Source organism: Agelaius tricolor, unplaced genomic scaffold (assembly GCF_023055355.1).
Source record: "Agelaius tricolor isolate 1412-34295 unplaced genomic scaffold, bAgeTri1.0.p SCAF_2, whole genome shotgun sequence".
NCBI lineage: Eukaryota > Metazoa > Chordata > Aves > Passeriformes > Icteridae > Agelaius > Agelaius tricolor.
In genome coordinates, this window is record NW_027269262.1 from 41,631,407 (window position 1) to 41,656,711 (window position 25,305).

Here is a 25,305-nt window from a genome sequence, read left to right on the forward strand (position 1 = left end):
CATCCACATCCCCTAATTTTCCTCTTTGCTGGGATTCTTCCTTCTAAATTTATGGGCTAGAAATACTTGTGCTTTCCTGACCTTAAATCCCAAATGATTATACTTTATAAAAACCTATTAAGCTCTCAAATAAAAAAGTCAAATACACCTGCACAATGCTATAACTTCTCAGCTTTCTCATTTATAACTGCCCTGGTAATTTCTATGCCTTGCTATATTCTCTGAAAAAAACCCAATTTTACAAAAACATTTGCATCGACCTTTAATTAAACAATTTACATGGAAATCATGCTTGTTATTAGGCATTCTATATTTGACTATTTGAGTTTTAAAAAGCATAATATAGGCTTAGTGAAGGATGAGCAATCCCCTACAACATCTAAGCAAGAAAACAGTGATATCATAGTCCCTTCTGATTTAAATTTCTAGGAAATAATAATAAAATTCATAATGATGCACTCATAAGCCAGCAGACGGTAAGCAGACCATAAACAGCCAATGAACTGTTTCTCACAGTAGGTGGATAGTTACACATGTAGTCTGTTTTTTGCATTTACTGAAGCCACTGGAAAGATCACATGGGCGTACTAACATATAGCAAATTTATGTATTTATGTATTTCTATGAATCCTCTCTCATCAGTGATTTAACCACAGCCTTTAAACGTTTACTCCAAGAGTTCATTATATCACAGTAAAATTTTGCCTTTATTCTATTTCTTTATTTCCAAACATCTGATATTTTCATATTTTGTCTGCTATATCAGAGTCTTCTGCTTATCTCATATCTGTTCTTCATATACTCTGTGACTATCAGTTTCAATTCTTTGTGATATCCTAGATTCCCAGGGCACCATATTGTACTGCTATGTCTTTTCCAAATTGTTTAAACCTCTGCTCTGAAACCCCTTCAGATTTTAATTCAGTTTCTGAACTGTCCATCTGAGAAGTGTTTTCAGTAATGCTAAATAATAAAGCTATACTGATCCACCAAGAATCTCACTTTTAAACTCACTAGGAATAATTTTGGGTAATATCTGGCTACTGTGAACTAAGGCTAATTGGAGATAACTGCTTTTGCTTTATCATCTTCTATAAATACAGTCCTACATAAAGTATTTGATTAGTTTACACAGAATCAATCTGAGAATTATATAGCTAATGGAGTCTTCACATTTGTAAATTTTTAAAATTAAAACACTGAATTATTTTTCTCCTTTTTTTTTCCTTGCCTTTCAATCATCTGGAATTTCCTAATTGTTTTAAGTCGTATTAGAAATCAACACTGAGATACTAAAAAGCTTCTTACTTTTTTCATTTTTCACCTCTGGGACAGGAGGTTGCTCACATCTGTCGTTTTAAATCTAGCATGCTATAGGAGCTGCAGCTTCTGATTTACTGTTAGTATGAAAAGTATTTCATCAGCAGCCTTGGAAATGACTGTGTTTATTTCATTTTTTCAAATAGAGAGCAGAAATATTTATTCAATAGAAAAGAGAAATATGTATTATTTATGATATATCATTTCAATCTAGTAAGGGAAAAGTTATTAGGATTTCTTTTCTTTCTCATTGTAGGTAAAAAACTCTCTTATATGGTAGGTTCTACGGATTTCCTTTTGTCTTTTTCGCTTCTTTATCAGCTTTTCACCATACTTAGTTTCCAATTTATATTCATAGTTACTAGTCACTATTTTGCTATTTGTTACAGAGACATAGAATCATAAGATAATTTGGGTTGGAAGGGACCATAAACATCATCTAGTACCAACCCCACCCCTGCCATGGACTGGGATATGTTCTACTAGACTAAGATTGGTCAAAGCTCCATCTGACCTGACCTTGAACACTTCCAGGGGGGAGGCACCCACAACCTCTGGGTTTCATGTCCCACCCCCTTCACAGTAAAGAATTTTTCCCTAATATCTAATCTAAACCTACTCTTCTTCAGATTGAAGCCATTGGCTCTTATTCCCTCACTACACACCCTTGCAAAAAGTCTCTCTACAAGTCTCTTGTATGTCCATTTAGGGATTACAACAAAAGTTATATAATTAATCTTTGCACATACTCCCACACCCCTCAAAAGGGATCTTTCAAGTCTTGCTGGATCACCTTAGAAGAACCAACACTTTGACTCTTTTGGGGAGACAGGAGGCAAAAAGGGGGAAAGAAACCAGAGATCTCCTTATCTCCTTATCTCCTTATGGCTCACTTATCTATCCTTCTCAAGTTACATCTGCACAAAAAACCTGTGCAAAAAGGGGAAAAGTTGCTTTTCATTTTATTTTCCATAATAAATTACACCATTCAGGGCCCCAAATCTACTGTTGTAGTAGTTTTACAGAAACAAGCAATTTCATTGAATTGCACAGGAGATCCAATCATGCGGTGGTAGAATTGGCCTCTCTGGAAAAATTCCATTTAATCCAGCTGGAACAAAAAGGTTTTACAAGGCACTCTCAAAGTCTTAGAGAGGACTTCATAGTCTCTTATCTAGAGTTTTCCAGACCTGTGTAGGGAGCAGTGCAAGCAGAAGTTCCTATTCCATGAGTTTATTCATCCAACACACACCTGTAATCATCAGAAATTCCAGGCCAAGCGTTCATATGGAGTTTTAAATTTTTCTACATTTTCTCTGCCAGCTGCTACTTGCTTCATGGTACTCAAGCTCCACTGAATTTTTCCAAAAAGAGTTTTTTGTCCTATTCTTTCTTAAATAAGACAGACATTGGAAAACACTGGAACTACAGACCCCCCCACACAAAACACATGCAACACCGTGCAGGAGAAGAAAAATAACTCATATATGTTTGCCAGCCCTGGTCAAAAGGCCAAAACAAGTTTTACTGATGTCAGAGTTTAGTATATTTTATACGCTTCCTATACATTTAACACATGTACCTTGCTACTATTTAGTTATTTAAAATTTTTTAACCACAGGATAATAAACCTTGCTATTTATGATATATAACAGGCAAATAATATATCCTCATTAACAAAAATACTATTTTTGGTAGGGTTTTTGTTTGTTGGTGTTTTTTGTTTTGTTTTGTTTTGTTTTTTAATATTTACATAAAGCATCCAAGCTTCAGTGTGTGAGTTATAATATACAGAGGAGCTCTTTCATTCAGGAAAGAGCTCTCACTCTTTGCCTCTTTCTTCTATTCAAGCTTTGACAATCTGCCTTATTGCCCATCCACTTCTCTCTCTCCTACACTGCCAAACACTCCAAGCTTCCCTACCCCAGGATATCTGTGCCAACACTAACCTCTCTTCTTCATGTTGGGACCCATTCTACTCTCGCACCAGTGCAATGTAGATCTACCCCAGAGAGGTAACAGCTAGTAGTTTTTTCCAGCAGTTTCTGAAAGTACAAAATCTTCAGAGCACAATATATTTCTGTATTACATGAGATATTTTAGAACATATGGACCATAGAAATTGTTTCTCTTTGTAGGGGGAAAACTGCAGTTCCGTTTAGTTGACAATGTATTTGTTTTCCCAGTTTTGTCTCAGAAAATACCATAGAACAGGTGTGATGCCAGTGTTTGTATGGTATACCATATTACTCTGATAGAAGGTAATTCTTATCAAAAAGTGAACCAGATTTATGACTGATTTTAGAAGAGTAACATAAGGATCCTGCATAGATGTTAACCCCAGTTCCAGTTGTTTACCATATGCTGTCACATCTGGAATGATGGCCTTTTTCCTGTCAATGTGCTCTGCACACATTTTGTAAAACACTGGGACTGTTACCTCCTACAAGAAAGGCCTCAGCTGTAAGCAGGAGGCTTCAGCAATTTTTCATCTTTTTATATGCTGCCGTTTGTTTCTCCATTTACTCTTTCATTGCTTATATCCCCCAAGTAATCAGGGCAAAGTTTGTTCCACTCCCTTGTCTGACCTGGAGGCACAGAACTCCAGAATTACAGCTCTCATCTGCCCTTCTTTGACATAATTCTTTATGGTTTTCACCTCAACGCCCATGCAAGACTGATATTGACTGTAACTGAGACATGTCAGGGCTCTGATGCAGTCTGCACACCACAGAGAGCCAGGCTGGTGGATGAAAGTTTGGCTTATTTTGTGCCTTCTTTCTCAATGCATCGGATTTGGGAAAATCTAGTTAAATCTATCTATCACTCACATTTCTACTGATAAATAATTTAGATCAGAACTCTTTCAGATCTGTGACACTGTACTAATTAAAGCTTTCAGCTTACATATGGATTTGTGGAAAGGGCTTAATTGTTCATGCATAATAAAGCATAAGAGGCTGTGGTTGCTGATATGCATACAAGCATTTATTGATTAGTTTCCTTATCAGAAATTTTGTTGTCCAGATGAGATTTCCGATCATACACAACACTTTTTAATTATTTAAATGACTTCTTTAGCAATGCTGACAGTGTTCAGAAAGCTCTGTGGTGTAAGAATTTAACCATCTGCTGCTTCAGTAACACAGTTTGATGACAATGTGTAATGCTAACATAACAGGTACTTAAGGAGCTAATGATCCTGTTCTCTTGTAGGACATTGTAGTTTGTAGCCATCACTGACTACCATCCTACCTTGATTAATTTTTTCAAACATTCAGCTGTTCAAGAAACACTGAACAGAGACTAAAAACTGATTCAGAAATAGCTGCACTTTAAAACATGTCAATTCTCTTCACCTTTTACCCATACAATTTTTCCTAAATGTACAGTCATTCTGTTGGATAGTCTAAGTACATCCATCATTCTAGTAGCTTCCATTAAAGGCAAAAATAACTCCAAATTCATGGTTTTCTTCCTCAGACTGCACTATCAGTAAAATTGGCTTGGCATTTCCTACTATCTCCTTCTAGAACACTTTTGAAATAATTTTAAACGCATACTGAAAAAAAAAAATGAACCTTTTTTGTAAGTCACTACTGAGAAGATATTTGTTTACAAAAGTCTTTCTAGTGGATAATACAGCATGAGTCAATTATACAAAAATATGTGCAAATTTTCATCTCTTCATATAGAAGGAATTTTGACATAACACCAAAAAATTGCTGTAAAATTTGTGAGATTCAAAAGAACACAAAATATAAGAATTATTCACAGAGCAAAGATGTCATGAATTTCACTGCCCCTTTTTCACTCTGGCCCTTTTTTTACATAAAGAAAAATTTATCCCTTATGTAATTAGCAATACTTGGAAATTGGGGAATTTTTGAATTCCAAATAAATTTAGTTATCAGGAAATAACACAGCTAAAATTATATTTCAGGTGACAGTGTTTTCACAGTATTATGAACAGTTGTTTTTTACCTTTATTATATTCAGCTACTATTTATTTTGTACATATTTTTTTGAAGAGAAAATTCTAAAGAGAATATGAAAATTTAAGTATTTTTAAATATATAGAAGTACAAAATACATTTTCATTACAGGCTGTGGTAATAACTGCATTTTTTTTTCACATCAAACCTGCAAAATATATAAAAATATTTTCATGGACTAGGATGGCTTTCCTGGAAAGAGTGGAGAATTTAAGAATGTTCACCATAGAACCCAAATTTACTAAAGGATTCTAAACAGGAAAAAAATTTACTTGTATTAGTATTCCTACAGTAATCAGCGGGTTAGTCATGTTTAAAGTCACTGCTTTAGTGCTTGGAGAGGAATTAAGCTCCAGATAGAGTAAAATGATACTTTAAGTTCAGCCTTGAACATAGAGAGGAACATAATATCACTTATCCAAGTGCTTTGGGAAGAAAAAAAAGTAGAAGAAAAAAAACTGAGAAGGGAGCCATCTGCTAAGTACTTCAAAAAGTTAGTCTAACTGAGAAGTTAGGCTGTCCCTGCCCCAAAAAGCATGTAATATAAATAAGCAAGACAGAAAACTATTGAAAAAGAATTACTCACACAAGCTGAAAGAACAGACATAGTTGGCAAGCATTGTATCAGTACCATATTTTGTTTAAAGAACTTTCATTTTCTTTTTGTCTTATGATGGATGTTGTTTATCAGAGTAGCAGAGGGAGCAGGACAAAGGTAAGAGAAAATAGGAGGTACAGACCAACAAGAAAAATGAAGGAAGGCAGTATGAAAAAAGGGACAGGATCTGGCTGATGTTTAGCAAAGCTGGTAATCAGCACAGGAAAGTGAGCATACAGCAATAGAACTGTGGAAATATGCTAGCTGTTCCTAATTCTTCCCTTTCCAGTTCATCTGCTTGACAGGTTGTTTTGGTTTTTTTTCTCTTCTTTCCCTCAAGATTGCAAGAGTAAGGAAAGAAGAGAGAAATGCATAAAAGAACATATCTAGAAATGTGCCATTCTGCAACTAGGAGTTCTTGATTTTTTCACTTCCTGGGTGTGTTCAGCATACCAATGTCCAGCATGTACAACTGAGAAGGGGAAAGGGAAAGGGAAAGGGAAAGGGAAAGCAATTACTTTATTGGAATTTTCTAATTTAAACCCAAGTACATCAACTTTTATTTTAAGAGCATTTATTGTGGGGGCAAATATTCTCCAGCGAAATACTGCAAAGTAAAACAGTGCAGAAGTATTTTGGTTTTTATTGTCTTACTTCCACTATTTCTAAAGCAGACAGTGTTAAATACCACACATGAAGGGGAGAGTCTGAAAAGAAGATACCTATTTATCCCTCCATGCTTGTGTAAAGTAAACAGAAGGAATTTATTCAAATATAATTGGATCCAAATACTATGTAAACTTAGATTCTGGATTCAATCTCTATTCTTCAGGGCCGGCTATAGGTTTTCTGAGAAAAATATTGTTGCACATAGTTTTTTCACTTGAGTGAAAAAACTCAAGTGAAAAGCTGACTCTTTCACTCTTTGCTTGATAACTGATGGGACTCAGCTCCAGATAGAAGTGTGGACTGCTCTTGGTATAATATTGCTCATTTGCAAGAGTTGTAGATGAAGTTTGGTTCTTGATTACAGTAGAAATCTAGCAGTTTCCTATACAGCTCTACAATAAATTCAATAGTTGAGAAATTGTTTCTCTCTCCCTTAAAAATCACTTTCATAACTCTGCTTTCTGCCATTCCCACACTAATTTACATGTTCCAATAAAATATGCTTTCAAAGATTTGATTTTATCTGAATTATGCCTGCACAGGCCCAGCCATTTGTTTTAATGTCTCCAGTGGCAATCATTTACCACCTACTGATATTATATTAGATAAGGGTACTTAAGCAGTTCTGCCTTCAGTCCCAAAAGGGTGAGTGAGTGGGATGCATTCTCACATTAACAAGGTCTGTGATCCCTTCAGGACCAATGATTCCTTTCTGTAGCACTGTGATATTCTGTTGTGATAGACACTACAGTATAAAAGAATGCCCAAAACCTGATAGATAATCACCATTTAAAAGCTAGCAGAGGAACACAACCCTTCTTCCCTCTAGTAATCTGTAATCACACTTCTTCCATATCCTTTAGTCTAAATAAGCTTCTATTCATCAGACTTTTATCATGTTCTGTTAGATGAACTATGTTCAAGCTCTCTGTATCTTTTTTTTAAATCTTTTCTTTCATCTTGTTCTATAAAAGGAGAAAAACAACAAAATGTGCTGTTGCTCTGAAAATAAGCACAGGTGGATCTGAAGAGACTGTTTGCTTCTCACCTGCCAACACAGAATTCCTAATTGGATGCCTTGCTGCGACAAAAGACCATTTGGGAACAAACAATAACACTGCACTTCAGTTTTCCAAAGAAGGGAAATTTTGTAATGATGCCCTAGAAATAGGGTGCTCTCAGAGTTTCTATTTATATACCCATTTGAAGAGAAAAGTGTTTCAAATTTTGTGGTGCCTAGGGACATGGCTGAGTGCTGGACTTGGTAGTGTTTGGTTAATGGTTGGATTTGAGGATCTTAAGGGTCTTTTCCAAGCTAAATAGTTCTATGATTCTATGAGTTGAGAAGAAAAGTTAAAACCATAAAAACAGCACTGCACTGAAATATTTTCCTATATATCCTTGGATCTTTTCCCAGTTCAATGACAACATAAGATAAAAATTAATGCAGCTGAGAAATGTGCTTACTACTAAATACTGTTTATTTTCATGAATATTGGGATAAAGCAGAAATTAAAAGTGTTGCAGAGAATACAGTATATCAGTAAAATATAAAACAAGGTATTACATGAATTACAATATAGCTGAAAGAGATAAGGTACTTTGATGAGATAAGGTACTTTGATAAGATAAGGTACTTTGCAAAGCACTTAAGGCAGCTAATAGATGCTGTGGGCAAGTACTAACAGGAAGTAAATGGGGCAATGTCATACATTGCCCCTTCCTACCTCTTTTTCAAGTGTTTCAACATAAACTCATTCTAGTTAAAATAGAAGTCTGCATCTGTGATCTGCTTTACAAGCACAACACTAAATTAAGAATGATTTTAGAAATAGAAAGTACAAGTAATGTCCACATGTGTTTTCCCAGAGATTGTCAAAGTCGTATTCACTTCATTCTCATGTTATGATGCCTTATTTTCAGGCACTCTTTTTTTTTCTCTTCCAAGTCATTTGGTCTAAATTTGCTTTATTTTCTGAAAGATGTCCTAAGTGGCAATGTTTTCCTAAATTAGGAACTATCTCTTCAAAACTCATTCTGAGGCTTTCTTCTGGATGCATTCCTGGAAACAGAGGAAGTGTGAGGTGTTTGGTGTTAGGTTCACCCAAGCACCATTAAAAGCTCTGCTATGTGACTCAAAAATATGATGCAGGGCAAAGCTCAATCCAGAATTCCTGTTCTCATTTCTGTCTTAGTGATATTACCAGGAACAACCTGAGCCAACTTTGAACACCCTCATATTTAAGAAGTGTTTATATCTGGGGCACTTATCACAGTCCACAACTTCTCCTTTAGGAAACAGCTCCCAAGCCTTGGGTTCTCAACAATACTAGTTTCTCAAATGATAACAGGTCCTGGATGTTTCACATAAAACCAGCTAGACTGGAAAAGGCTAATGGCTCTGTGTTTGAGCAGCAGGTCTTCATCTTCCTGATGACATCCTTCTGTCTGTGCTTGGACACCAGGGGGTTAGCCTGGAGAGCTTCAGAGCTGCCAGCACAGTTGGACTGTGTGTGGGTGTTGCAATAGTCGAGGCTTGAGAGGCTCTTCTCACTCACACACCAACCAAGTGTTGTTCATCTGGAGTGACAGCCAGGCATTGGTCCCTGCTGTCTGTGCTTCTGCCAGATAAAACGTCACTTTTAAACAAGTCTTTTCAGTGGGGAGCAAAGCTTTCTCCTCCATGTCTTGAAACACATGCCCTGGGCTGGGCAGTGCTGGGCAGAGCAGGTGGGAAAGTTTAAAAATCTTAGTTTGGAAATCTCAGTTTAGAAATATTTTCTTCAGTCATAGCCTAAGAGATGCAGCACTGAGCAAACTATAACTAGGCAACTACTAGAGAATAAAATTAACAGGATAGATAGGACAGGTCATGGTGGGGCTATTGGAGATGACAGAAAAGTAATTGGAAATACTGAGATCAGTATTTTATCAGTCTGTGCTGATTACACATTTAGTGAAAGAATTGCAGGTTTGATGAATGTCTTGAGCAAATGTTCTTAGCATTTTGTGAAATATTCTGATCCTTTCACTGTTCTTTCCAACAAAAGTTTTGAAACTTCAAAGGGAACGCAAGTTATTCCACAGTTTGGGGAGGAGAAATAGAACAGAAATTCACAGTTTCACTGTTGGCAGGTGGCATATCAGGAGTTGCACTGTGCAGGCAGAGGAGGGTTAGAATCTTATTTTAAAGTAATTCTGTCCATGCACCCTCATCCACAGCAACTGGGGCTCTTTGTGTGAATACTTGAGTCTGTGGACACGGTTCTGGGTACTTTTGATTTCCAGGTACAATATTCCAGCAGATGCTCAGAGGGGAAAATACTATGCTTCAGAGAACTCAAATGTGCTTCTATGGCTCATCAGGAGGAGGTTTCTTCCCTATTCTTACTGATACTGCAACATGGGGTAAATCAAGTGCTCTTCTGGTTCCTACCTGCCCCAGTGACCCCACACCATGTGTTCAGAGCCTGCTAGGACCTTCTGCCTGGAAAAGCAAGCCTTGTGTGTGATGTGAGAGGGCTCCAAAGAATCTTGCTCTCATAAGTCCTGTAACCAGTTTCCCAGAGCCAAGATACTCCCTAGATTAAAATGAGCAGAAAGAGAATATTCTTCAAAATGTGTTCCGTGCCTCATTCCAGATAGATATAAATTATTATAATTATGTGGCTCTCTAGCTGAACATGAAGCTAAAGCAATAGTAATGAATAAAGATTTCTAGATTATACTCTTTAGCCTTTGTCCATAATAAAGCTCCGGCTAACAGGTCCATTTAAAGCAGGTCTCTGGGGACACTGAAATAAATGTTTTCATTACACCATAGAAGCCTCAGAAAAAAAGTAGAGAAATAAAGTAAATCTACTGTGGATGTCAGTGCCATTAGAACATTATCCAAGGAAATTAGACACATTACTGAGGAAAAGCACGAGACCAGGACAAACCCCCCACAAAATTAACAGTATGCATTTTAACCACTGTGACAAAAGTTTATTGCCACTTATTTCCTGAGTTCAGAAAAATTGTCATCAGCCACAAAACACCTGGAGTTTAGATTACTACATGCTAAATTATTTTTATGTACTTGTAAAACAGTGCTACATTGCTACAGGTCTTAAAAAGCATCTTTTCTAAGAGTTACTTACTATGTGTGAAACAAACCTTTCACAATAAAATCTGAGTGTTTTCTGTATACCTAAGAAGTACCTCTTTTTTAAAAAGAGCTTTTTCTGAGGGATATATTGGAGGAGGGCAGAGCATGGAGATGCTTTCTCTAATTCCATTTAATCTTGTAAAATTGGTTTTAAAAATGTTAATATCTGTCCTTAATTTTGTATCAGTTCCTAAGCTACAGTTCCTCCACTCCAGAGAAACAGATGAGAGGAAGCTGGCAGCAACTTGAAATGGCAGTCTTACCCATTCCCCTCTACTGAGGCAGGGTGTGCTCACAGTATAGATTATCCCAGGCACTGACTTGCCCAGCCTCCTTTTCCTTGTGAGAGGTTAAATTTTTGCAAAGCTTTTTACTAACATGTAATTAAAAAAATAATAGTCTCTATAGCAAAAAATATCAAATCAAATCCCATTCATTGCACCTTGAAGGGTAATTTTGAATTTGAATGGTGTATAAGTTAAAACAAATGCATATTAAATTTGTTAAGAAATTAAACACGTAACTAAATATACTAATATAATACCTTAGCATTTAAAATGATTACAGCTTCCCCCTCAGTGTTATACTACCTGTGTCTGTAGCATTTCAAATAAAAGCAACAACTTTCCAGAGTACATTGAAGACACATATTTACAAAGGCCCATGTTATGATGCTATCAGATTTCATGACTTCATCAAAACATTGCTCATCTAAAATGAAGTTGGTTTATTTTCTAATAGTAGGCATTTATAGACATTGTATTGTTCTGAAAATTACTTCAGGGACAGCATAAAAATAATTCCACTTTTATCAGCCTCTATGTAGTACTAGTATTATAGCATTGTTTTCATGTTATAGTGAAGGTTGTATTAGTCTTACACCATAAACTCCTATTTCTCTGGATTTTATAACCATGATTTGTTGTCCAAACTAAAATTTGCTACTAAAAGTCAAAGTTATACTGTTCACAAAGTCTGACAATATCCATAGTATTTATTACTTCTATTCTGGATGCAAAAAATAAAGTCTATTTAGACACAAGTTTGTATGCGTATATAATGGATGTAAATACATAATACTTGCACATATATGCTAAAGTTTAAACTCCATTTTTATGCACACAGAAGCACAGCCTGCCCATGTATGAATACACATATGATGCATATATGCATATATATGTGTAATTCAAAAAATTCCAAAATATTTTATTCAATTTCTTCTCTTTACTTGTATTATTTTCTACTCTCAATAATGCCAAAGCAATATTCTTAACAGAGGAGTAATCTCTAGCCACAGTCAGCTCTGAGACTTTTGTGTGCTCTGCTTTTATGACAGAGCAGGGAGAGGAGCCAAACAGGGAGAAGAGGCAGAGTGTGATAAAGCTATTAATGGAAATTGTCTCCTCAAAATTGCCCCCAGAAAAACTTACATTGTGCTAAAGATTCAGAGACATGAGCCTGGCTGCTGTCACTGCCCTTATTTTGCAGCACACAGACATGAAGAAGATGAGTAAGCCACCACTATGCCCATAAGTTTTCAGCTGCATTCAGATGTCCTCTCTAGCAAAATGCTGAGTAGCTTTAGTATTAGTGTTTCAGGGAGGTGAGCCATTTTTCCTCTATCTCTTATTTAGTATTTTTCTCTAGTGAATAAGACATGGAAATGTGTTCGCCTGGCAGAATTCAGTTCTCTGAAGATGCAGCATGTAAAGTGCATCTATTCATTCCTCTGCCTTCCTTAACATGGTGCAAAAACAAGTAGTTAATTTGCTTAGGGTTTACAGAATCACACATGATTTTTTTTTAATTAATCAACGTTTCTTTCATGTTTTTCAACAAATTTATTTACTGCATGTTTTTGAGTGTTATATATAGTTTGGCTTATGAGACCAATTAGGCGTTTTTTTCCTGATTATGAATTTACCACAGTAGTCCATACTTGGATCTATTTAGACCAAGTTATCTTCGTTACAAACTGAATATGGTTTTGTTTATCAAAAATTAGAATATGTATCATCCTTCAGACTTTTACCCCAAAGGATGTCCTTTAATTGGAACTGTTGAAGAATATGGTCTTATTTTTTAAAGCTTCTAGAACGGGGAGACCATATGGACAATTTTCACACTTACATTAGTTGTAACATTCTTTTATCTTGTTCACTTCCATATCCTTGACACCCTTTCAGTGCAGAGCTTCGCAGTATTTCCTTAAAGAGATGGAGAATAATTCTCCAAGAAGTTTAAAAGTGCGCTGCTTTTGAATCGTACAGAACGTTTTGGTCTTGTTTACACTTGCAGACAAAGTAGTCATCACCGGTTTCACTCAGCTGTTCCTGGCCCACAACATCAGTAATTGGTTGTTTTGCCAGTAAAAGCTCAAATTCAGGAAACCAAAACTCCTCCACAGAAAGGGCCTTAACACCTATTAGTATTGTAGCACAGAGTGGAATATAAACCTATTAACCCTATTTTTCCCAAAGTGGGAGATGCAATTTATTTGATTGTATTTGTACAGTGACTATCATGAACACCTGTAATGTAGTTTGTTCCTTTAAAACCAAGCACTAGTGGAGGAAAACTCAGCTGACAAAAAATGTGACAGAACTACTGACTTTGTGCAGTTACACCAGCTGCTCCTGCTCCAAACTTTCTTATAATCAAAGACAGCTGAAACTGTTCTACTCTTTTTCTTACACCAAAGCTAAACTTGAAACAGTGTTTTGAATTTTTTCCATTTGAGTCCAAAAGTTTTCACTTGCAATTAAACTGAAACCAGAATTGTCTTGAAAAAAACATTGCTTGTGGCATAGATGTTATATTCTTCAGGTGTTAAATATCTTATTGCAAGTGAATCCTTCCAATACAGAGTTTCTTATACTGTTTATGTCAGATTTATCTTCCTTTTGATTCATAACCCCTCTATTAACCTTTTCTCTGGGCTATAGGTCTCCATGTAGGACAAATATAACCAATAATAATTGTATTAATCTTTGCTCACTGGTTAACAGACTTGGCCAAAACAAACTTCATCTTACATTTTTATATTTGTATACTGTAAAGATTATTATTGCTACTTATTCATGTTCCTAATTAAGAAATTTGAAATTAAGGGCAATGTTCTTTTTTAGATATAATTAAAACAGTATTTCACAGAATGGTGCCTGAATTTCCTTATCTCACTCTGTGCCAATTAACTTGGCCCAATTTTCTTGCTGAAGTGGCTGGGCCAATTTAATTAGCCTGACTTCACTCTCTGATTCTGTATCTGAGTATTACAGAGTTAGTGTTTAGCTCCATGGAGTGACCATAATGAATCTGTATGTATGTGGGGAGTAATTGCTTTAGTAATGAGAAAGGACAAAACAACAGTCCATATCAGTATGTCACTTTTTAAGCAGGCTTTCCTGTGTGGGGTCAGTTTAATAAAAGAGCCCACAGTGACTGTGCATCTTTAGGTCCCACTAACATTTCTGGTGCTTGTGTGAGCAAAAAAGTGATATAGCCACAGGTGTTGTACTTCATAAAGCCAAATCAAGGTTTTAAAACCTATGTATAAAGCATTGATAAAACTGCTTAAAAGTTTTATCAATGCTTTATACATAGGTTTTAAAACCTATTTAATTGTCTGTTAATCTTTACAGACAATTCCAAGAATGGGGGAAAAGTATTCCCAAAACTTCTTGAATTAGAAGGCTTAGCACCTATTTAGTTTGCTTCATCTTCTGAGTTCTTAATAAATACTTAATTGTGCCAAATATTCTTCTGATGTGTAATACTGTTATTACTATTTTTATTATTGATAACCTATTGATATATTTAATTACTTTTTCCAAAATGCAAAATTAAAGAAGATATTTGGAGAGTTTGTACGAGAGAATTGTGCCATAACTTACACCAGCACGGGTTAGATCTGTTATCTGGAGATAAGAGAGATATGATTTCAAAATCTTCCTTACCAGGTGGGGTATCCTAACACTTTTAGGAATTCATCGCCATATCACCAGAGGGTGTAACCAAGAGAAAGGCAAGGAAGGGAAAGTTTCATATTTTTAAAATCAGAAATAGAGGGAGATTATTATTTTCTCAGCATAAATGCTAATGTCCTGCTCAGTCATACTATGTTCAATTCAAGACCAATGACACAGGAGGGTAGTATTTCATGCATCTTCCTCTACTATGTAGACAAAGAGAATTAAGACAAAAATCTAGTTTGAAAGGACATATCAATATAATAGTAAAATTTGATACCAAAAGTGACTATAGAGTACAGATTTTGGTAGTGAATCATAGAATCACGGAATCATAGAATCATAGAATGGCCTGGGTTGGAAGGGACCTTAGAGACCATCTGGTTCCAATCCTCCTGCCATGGACAGGGACACCTTTCACTAGATCAGATTTCTCTGATCCATATCCAACCTAGTCATAAACGCTCCAGGAATGAGGCATTCACAACATCCCTGTGCAGCCTATTCCAGTGTCTCACCTCCCCCACAGTAAAGAATTTCTTCCTAAAATCTAATCTAAACCTACTCTCTCTCAATTTGAAGTAATTCCCCCCTTGTTTTACCACCACATGCTCTAGTAAACTCTTACCTACCCTGCTCAGTCACCGGAAATCACTGAACTCTAATCTCCAGGGAGCATGTTAGATCTGTACACACTTTTGGATTTGGCAAGCTTTTACTTAAGATAAGGAGTGGCTTAAGTTCCAAATGGACCTATTTTTTCCTTTGCAGGGAGATCCTGCTCATTGTGAAGCAGTGATGGTGGTGTTAAGCAGTGATGGTGGTGTTAAGCAGTTTTGTGCACACTTGTGCAGGCAAAGCCTTTATTTAATGTACATAAGAATTGTTTTCTGAGATATATATAAACACACAGGGGAAAAAAAGGAATATATTAAGGCAGTGAGGATCATAGAATGAAACTTATATTAGTGTAAATGAGAGGGATAGCCCAAGATTAGAGAGAGACAAGTTTGCACAGCCCCATCCTGATCAAATCACAGAGTATCTTGATAGCAATATAACCCAGAAGTGCACCATTCAATTCCATTTCCATTGCCAGTCATGTAAGTGGGAGCAGTAGGATATCCCAAATGTCATAGATGTTTTCAGGATTTGGTAGAGTCTGAACACAAGTAAGGCTAGTCAGTGGATATCAGCAGTGCAGTATTTCCTTTGGAGTGAATTTCTTTTAGCCACGAAGGACTCCCACTTATATAAACTTCCCTTTAGTTGTAGTGTGAAATAAAGCTGAGTTGTGGCACTTAAACTTTCTGTTCAAGCTAACCTAATAGGGCTTTTTTTATCTTTTGGTCAAATTAATCTTCAAAAATCTATTTCCCACTCTTTGCATTACATGGCCATACAGACAGCAGTAAGGAAGCCACAGAGAAGTGAACTAAGGTCCCTTCAAAATGCAGTTCAAGAAGAGCATCAAAATTTCAAAGCTAGATTCAAGATGTCTGCCATTATGAATGGGGAAACAGAAGTGATGTAAAACTAGTGTGGGCTGAAATCCAAAACTGAGCTGAGCACGGACTTAAAAATTGTGAGCTGCAGGCTGTGAAATGGAATTAGAGAAGTATAATAATTCTCTTCTGCATTATTCTGTATTTTGTAGTTCTTTTAAGAATGATTGAAGGCAAAACCTTGGCACATGCACATAAATTATATAGCTAGGGTAAAACACCCTTTTCTCTCAAGGCAAGTAGAACTGTTCTAGGGTACTATTATTCAAAAATGGCCAAAAGTTTGCCCTTGATAAAAGAACAGCAGTGTACATGAATATATGAATAACCATGGCCCAGTGGCAATCTAGGCATTCACATGGGTAATATGGGAGTAATTGAATCAAAAATTTCTAAGAGTCCATTTCTTTATATTTCAGTTAACATGGATTTGAGTTATTTGGCAAACGAGATCAGGAAAACTTGCTTTTCCCTGGCAGTTTACAACATCCTATTATTGAATCGGAGGAGATAAAGGTGGCAGAAGTGTTTACAAAACTAAAACACTTAATATTTATGAATTACCACATTATTCGTTTAAAAATTTGCATTATTAAACTCTGTTAAGATGGAAAAAACCAGTAAATGACACATACCATCATCTTCGCTAGAAAAACACATTGGGAATCCAGATGAAGCCCTGAGGTTTCATTTTGTAAAATCAGAGCAATCACTTACTGCTAAGATGTTTTGCATCTTATTTCTGCCAGACTGGTCTATTTGTATGGACTATGTAGTTCAATACACATGATTCAATAATTAAGTGACAGAGAGGCTAAAATATTTGTCATCAGTAGTTGCTGATTATTTCCCAAAATTTTTTTAATTCTGTTACTTATTCAAACATCTGGTTAAGGATTTACTGTTGTAATGTTAAATATTCTGTAAAAAATAGTATATATGTTTATTTCTGCCCTATGTCATCTGGTTATTTTATCGAGTGATTTCTGCTCATAGCTCAAAAATGTATGGAATTGTGTTGACTTTGATTTCATAAGTTTACAAATATATTACAAAAGCAAATATTGTTATTTTCCTTAGTACTGCTCTCTTTCTCTCTTTGCCAAGCATTGCATGTAAATCAGGCCTTCTCTTGCTTTTTTGGCAACAGCATGAAAAGGAAAATGCTCAACTGAATTAACATGCATTAAGACTCATAAATAGCTCACTGGCTGGGGAGCAGTTGTGGTTTGGTCTGGGTCGTGGTTCATGTTACACAGGTGGCTAGAAAATTATTCTGATTATTTCCTCACACAGTTGAAAATTCTTTTCACTTCAAACAGAGGCATATCTTTATAAGCATGTATTTAAAGGTGGGCTGGCACATCTATGGTTGACTAAATATTTGCATGGGGAAGGTACAAAGGAACAGCTCAGGCAAAAATGGGAAGAAATTTTAGGAGTGGAAAGTAGCAAAACAGCCCTTTTCTTTATGAGAAAAGCAATCATTGCAATGTTTTTCAAGCCTAAATATTAACAAAATTATTTTACGAAGAGCACACATGTAACTCAGGCTAACAGAAATCAAGAACAATCTGCTCAGTCATGCAAAATGAAAAAATAATATTTTCCCATGCTAATTTTCTTAATATGAAACTGCCTGAAGATAATTTTTTTTTTCAGTCTGGAACAGGAGTAACGAACTCCACACATAACTGCCTTCAGAGTAAATTAATCTAACAAAATCTTTCATGGTTGGTTCAGCAAAATCCAGTTTCTCACTAGGGTCACTGCATTCTCAGTTCTCCATCATTTCAAGGAACCTTTTACAGACAGGCTTTTACAGGGTTGATTCGAAATACAGTTGCTTCTTGCCTTTGGCTATTTTGCCCTACATTTTACTTTAGGTGCTGTCTAGTGCTTTTGACCATTACTGTAGAAACCAGTCGTATTTTCAGCAGATGTCTCAAATAACTAGACCAATTGCAAGGCTGATGGTCCAAAGTTAGAACTAGCAGCTGAATGAAACTGAAAATTTATATCCCACACTGAGAGCTAGAGTTACTTAAGGCGAAATATTTCATTAACCTTTCCCAAGTCAGGAACAGTAGCAGAATTACTGTGAGCATATTAAACTGGATTTTGTTTAAAATTCTAACATACCTATTCCATAACCTTTTGGCAATTTCCCTAGGAGAAGATCTCAGTAAACTTAAAAAGATTTACTCCTCACCTGTCTTCTACCATAGCTATCTCTGCCTTACAAAATGTCCCTTTTCAATAGACAAACACTTAAGAAAATTTATTGAGATTTCACATGGAGTCTGACTCAGTAAAGTGGATTTTGATATTTCTTAAAGATTCGCCTTTCTCATCCTTTGTTTCATCTGGGAAGTCAGCAGGGACAGGGGATTTCGTATTTAGTTTATATTAGAGCATGTGGTATTCAAAGACAATTCTTAATCTACTTTATCCCAAAGTACCAAATCAGTACCCTGAAAGTTTTTCAGCAGAATGAGGATGTTGATGGTATTGATGGCATTTCAACAGATGGGCAGTGTTTGAAGAAGATTAAAATGCTGTTTTGAGAAAGACAAGCAAAATATCTGTCACTTTATTCACAGCTGCTCTTTTTTTTATTTTTCCTGAGATTAGGTTGTTGAGAAAGCAATGGTGATTTTCTGACTTCTCTTCTATGTGTTGGTCTTCAGGTCAGAATTCAGAATAAAAAATAGCAGATCTCTGCGAATGACTGGTTTATTTGACTGCTGTGTGTGTTTAAGTTATGCAGGAATTTCACCTTGCAGAGTATGATTTTCCTTGGAAGGCTCCTCTACCTCATCTCTTCCAATATTCCAGGCTAGGACTATAATCATGAAAGATTCCAAGTTATATGATGATTTTGAATGACTCAGCATTTGATGTTTATGACACATCTCTTATCTACAAGTGAGCAGTATCTGAGTCTCTCCATGTAATTCGAATGCAAAGCTCCCATTTGCTTCAGCTGCAAAAGCAAAGCCTCTGATCTGCTATAAAAATTAAGTTTAAATTCAGTGGTAACTGAAAATTGGGAGCAATGACGACATGTCAAAGAAAAGAAACCCAGGAAATCAACACAGAGTAATATGAAAATATCAGTGTAATATAGCTGAACTCACCACCAATTATCTTGGTGGATGCAACCTGGAAGTACAGCATTCTGCCTTTAGTCAGTAGGACTGATTGACAACTACTTTTTTTAATGCTACCCAGAGAGTCAGAGGGATCCCCTCTGCACAGGGGTAGGTTCTGCAATATGAGATCCTCATAAACAGTTTCCAACCCTCACTATAGTTCCATGTGTCTCTGTCATTGAGTCTCAATAACAGTTATCAACTGAAAACTACCCCAAATTCAGTTATTACTTTTCACTTATAATTCCATGGAAAAAAAAATATAAAACATATGCTAAATGAGAAATATCTGGAATTTAAATCTTATAAACAGAATATTTTTCTTAGAGATCAGTTTAATTACTGATTTTAACATCACTAACACAGGTCATGAGTTGTCAAAAACTCTTCCTGATATGAGTTCTTTCCTGGCATGAACTATTTAACAGAAGGATTAAATTTATATACTGTAGTGGTGATCAAGAGAAAGCAATAGGAAATCATTGACACATAAATGGTGGGAGCTTTGTAGATGTAGCTTAAATCACTTCATTACACCTACAAAACATATACCACTTAGCTAATGATGCGTAGCAATAATTTTCAAATTTTAATTAGGACTTGAATTTATCATTTCTCTCTTTAGTGTACTTGTGAAAGTTATGTAAAAACATAGTATTCACAGCTTATATTCCAAAGAAAAGCTGCCTAAATGCTGAAAGCTTGTCGATCATTTCTCAGATGTACCCAATAGATTTCTTGCTGCAAGTTTATTTCCTAGCCATGAACAAAAATAGAAAAAACAAACAAAAAGTGTGAATGTTTTGATAACTGGATATTTTCTCACTTTCCAGAAAGTTATTCATTTCTTATAAACCTCAGGTTGTGTCTATTTCAAATACAGTCCAGGGTTGTTTTAACAAAGTTTTGTGACATTTCCATGCCAGAACAAAATTCTTAGTGTCATTTCAAACCTGCTTAATTCCACATTAACTGTCTGCTTCTGGGTTTTTTTCTCTAAACAAAGTTCTTAGTAACATCAAAATGTGTACAAATGGGCAAAGAAACAGGGAATGTGATAATTATTTGATGTGTGCTACAATAATCTATTTTAAAGTAATTTTAGTGTTTGAGAAGCAAATAATTTAATTACAAGGAAACAATTTATAGATCTTTTGGAAATTCTACTATTTTGTAGATTAAGGCCATTCCTTATTCATTGCAATGTTTTGTTTATTGTTGCAACATTAAAAGATAAATCAGAGAATGTTGTACAGTTTTTCATGATATTTTGACAATTCAACATTTGCATTGATTTTTCTTTGTCTGGAAATTTGACATGCATCTAGCAAGCTGCAATCCTGCAAAATGTCATCTCTACATGAATGACCTTTCTGGAAATAACTAAATGCATTGAAGTTAACACAGAAAGAGTTTTGTTAATCAAATTGCTTATCGTATTAGATTTTGCTATACTTAAATATAAAATTGGAAACAAAATTGCCATAGTCTAATTAACACTAATTAACACTTTATTCATGCTGCTCACATCAGACCTCAATGAATTCCCTTACAATACATTTTGAATTGAACTGAATTGTCATCAGAGCAGTTTGAAGAAATATTCTTATCCTCCCTCTCTTCAGGAATGTTATTCCTCCTTTTTGTCTCTGAATCCTTTCTAAGCCACAACTGAAATATTGTACCTACATCTACATGGGCAGCTTAATTGCTAGAGCAAGTGCTGTTTAGTGAAACAGGTCCACAAAAGACTCCAGGGAGGATTTTGTCTTTCAACAGAACATCATTTCCTAATGATATTTGTTATTTTTAGAATATCTTTAAAATTAAGTACATTCAAAATTTATATTTTTCAAGGTATTTTCAAGCAGGAATATGATGTTCACAGCCTCAGGACATTCTGACAGTTATTGGAACTTATATATGCATACATAATTTTGCTGAGGATTGAAATTTCACATTTGAGGTAGAAAACAAAATTGAGTGTCTTGTGTGAAACTCTATTTTCTGTAGAAGTATTCGGGTTGAGAATTGAAAACATGACTTGTCAAGTTGTATACAGTTAACCAGTGTTGAGTCACTGAGCTGGAAATGATGTTCTGTGGTGTTTGTACTTGACTTTTTCTTCATGATTGCATCAATGAACAATAGTTTTAGCGATGTGGATTTTATAGCATGCAAAGACCTCCAGTCAGGGAGAGCATAAACCAAGTGCAAGGCACTGAATGCTGTCACAAGAAGAACTACATTAGGGAAGGGTGAAGTTCCATTTCATCATCTGTGCTATAGGGATTACCATCCTTCTTCAGCAATTATCCCTTCAAGAGAGTGACCATGTGGTGCTGAACTGTAACCTGACTTCTGTATTTAGAACTGAGTCTATTAAATGCCATGAAAAGCTCATATCCAAGGAGAAATGAACTGGAAATAACCTGAAGCAACAAAGAGCTTCTTAGCAGTATTCTGCTGAGAAGGTCACCAATTTCAGCATTTAGAGGCTTTTTCTCTGTGATGCTGATCAGGACAGCACAACCGCTTTGACTGCTGTGGAGAACAGAGACAAAAAAAATTACTCCTTCAATTTCTCTCAGTCTAAAAAAGTCTAAGAAATAAGAAAACAATTTTGGGTGGTTTGTTTTGGTTTTTGTTTTTTGGTTTTTTTAATTATTATAAAATGTCTTGAAACTATCTTTGCAGTAAAAAAAAAAAAAAACACTTTTTTATCTTGGCGGACTATTTTTTGGTTGATCCCATATCTCTTTTCCCATTTAAATTAGTATACAAGCAATACAACATGCTAGGAAATAGGTACATTTGGAAAATGCTTTGCACTTGAAGAATTGTAAATTATAGCACCTTGGAGCTTCATTACCCTTTTCTTAGGACTATTTTTCAGGAAATAAATTTACACTTCTAAAGACATAGCTCTCCTGTTTAGAAGGGCAATAGAAAGTGCAATTTTCAGGCATATTTTATTTAATCTGTAGTTGTCATATTTTTTAATGGCAATCCTGTAAAGTATTATGATTTTTTTTTAAGTTTTGTGATGATGGTTACTGAAATTTAAATGTTTTCAATGAAAAGCACATATTGGATACTTTGATTGTGTTAAAAAAGCAAATGAATGAGCTGCTTATTTTTAATAACTTTTTTCCTAACCTTTTAATTGTTTATCAGATTTTAAGTATCTGAAGAAGCCATAGCTACTGCTGGCTACAATGCCTAGAAGCATAATTTAGATTGTAGTGGATAGTCCTGAGATAAATTGCACTTACAGGATCTTAAAAGAATTGCTGGATCAAAACTGTAATTCAACCACAGTCCAAACATATGCTCATGCTTGTGCCTATTCATATATGTGACAAAAAACTTGGAATTGAAAATATATTTTTGCAGGTACTCAGGATTCACAGAAACTTTCCAGCCTCCATGAATGTTCTTCTCTGATAAAAAAATTTGTAGAAAACATTTAAAAAGTGAATATGCATTCATAAAGAAAGCAAGCAAAATAATACATAAAAGTAATACATAAAAATCAGCTGTTCATCAGCCCTGGTTGAGTTGCTGGAACTGTTTGATAGCCATTGATCAAGTTCTGAGAGAATCACAGCACACCAGAAATGGGCTATCTTAAAAATATGCATTCAACGTTCATTCAGGTTTTAGCCACTTTATATTGCCCATACCTTTGTCTTAGATCCACAATTGCCTGACTCAAGACAAACACTAACACTGATGGGGTTGTGTGAGTAAATATTTTTACCCATGTCAAACAGATTATATTTTAGGAAAATCTGAATTCTGAGAAATCACAGCATTTTTGAGAGAAAAAAACACATCAAAAACCGAACCCAACCAAACCAAACCAACAAATGAACAAAAAATGCCTCAAAACGTCCCAAACTTACAAAACCAAACTTGATCACAAAAACCCCATGGATCTTTCATGATCAGCCTACTTAGATTGATTCACATGGTGATGAATTTATGTACTTAAAGTAATCAGGCCAACACTGAATAATGACATCAACTTTTAGATGAGTCAGAAATCAGTGCAGTGCTGCCATGCCCCATTGTTCTTTTAGTATACTGGGACTTTATCTCAAGACACCATAAACTAAACAGACTGACACTTCCAGGACACTTTCATGAAGGGGAGCACAGCAGCCTAAAATCACTTTTTTTTTCATTGCTGCTGCTATGTTTTCAGCATGTGACAACAAAGTCATGGAAAGGAGTGAGATTAGAAAAGGCATGGGATTAGTGGAGGTCTGATCAAATACTGATGAATATTTTAATCACTTGAGAATATACTTTCATGGAATATCAGATTGATCACTCTATATTCCTCAGGCAGCTTGGCAAGGATGTATTTCAAACCTTTCCCATGCACTCCATTCCCAAAATTTACAGTAATCTAAGTATCAGTATAAAGTTTACCAGGCTGATAGAGCTCTAGAGAAGACAAAGGATAGAGGGTTGAAGGGAAAACAAAAACCAAACACAAAACCTGAAAAGACTTCAAACCCAACCAAAACAAAAGACCCCAAACAAATAACAAATTGATTTAGTCTGAAAGGTGAGAATGAAATTTGATTTCCTACAGTCTGGATCCTTTTTCTGAACATCCTTTTCCCCATAATGACCCCTACTGTGTCCTAACTCAGAAAGAGACACAATGCTATTAGTGTGCCATTACCAGTAAAGACTGGCTGAGCAGCTTTTGACAGAGCATGACACAGAGGAGTTCTGCATTCCTTTCCCTCAACAGAGACTCTCATTTGTGTCTCTTCTCTTGCAGACAGCAGACAATCAGGCTTGAAGTGTGTAGCAGTGCTATTACCTTTGAGACATCTATATTTATTTCAAATGTTATGTTAGTCATTCCATTAGAGGCTATTGGAGAGAGATACTAATGAGCATACAGCAAGACTGCACAAGAGCACATTGGGACACATCTAAAAACCAAACCAATATGTAGAGAGAGCAGATGAAATAACAGTTGTTCTGTAAAATACACATTTTCAAGTCCCTTTTAGGTAGAAAGTCACATCATAAATTCTTTTGCCCCAGATTATTTGTCTGAGTTTGGTTAGAATAACTGCAAGAACACCCCTGGAGCAAGAAAATTGGAAGTTATGAAGCAAATCCCCTCATTCCTTACCTTGCTGACCCGCTAGAGTGTCAAAAGCTAGCCAGATCCCAGATGTCAGTAGAAATGGGGAAACCAAAGAGATTTGGCAGAACAATACAGAAACTATATCAGGCAAATCCCATAGCTTTAGCTGATCTGCAGAATAATCTTATATGGTTATAAATATGACTCATGGTTGTCCTTCAACACAGTAGGTGTAGGCACATTCTGTTCACATGTGTAACGAATGCTTGTGAAACCAGTGCTTCTCTGTGTATCATTCGGGATGCTTCTCTGTATCCCCGGGAGATAATTCAGGTTTTATTTCCTACACATTGAAAGAACAGTACTCTAGTGCTCCAAACTGCACAATTAATGATGTATTTGTTCTATATGCCATTTTTTAAAATAATTGAGTTAACAGTTTGTCATGAATTTTTGTGAGCAAGATGCTGTTTTAATTGACAACTTGACTTGTAGAAAACTTAAATTAATAATGTGATGTAAATGAACAGCAGACACTCACTGACCCATGAACACAGCAAGGACTTCAAGTAAGTATTGCAAGTAGATCCAGGATATCTGGATTTATGAAGCCCATGCATTTTAGACATTTCTGGATTCTATCGGGCTCTGAGAAGGCCAGATATGAAAGAGGAAGAGAATGCCAAAAATGCATTTTGAGACAGGTTTTTTTTGTTACATTCAGAGTAACAAATAGGCCAAAACCCAAAAAAAACCCACCAAAAATTTTTAAATTCAAAATTGCAAACCAAAAACAGAAAGAGAGAGAGAGAGAGAGTGAGAGAAA

General features: G+C 35.6%; 1 long non-coding RNA gene across 1 annotated transcript in view; it reads right to left on the reverse strand.

The window, feature by feature from the left end:
* LOC139600646 (uncharacterized) overlaps positions 1–24,643 on the reverse strand; it is a 61,814-nt gene extending 37,171 nt beyond the window's left edge. Inside the window, exon 1 of the long non-coding RNA XR_011682628.1 lies at positions 24,525–24,643. This is a non-coding gene — a long non-coding RNA (uncharacterized lncRNA). The remainder of the gene's footprint in view (positions 1–24,524) is intronic.
* Positions 24,644–25,305: the final 662 nt, after the last annotated feature.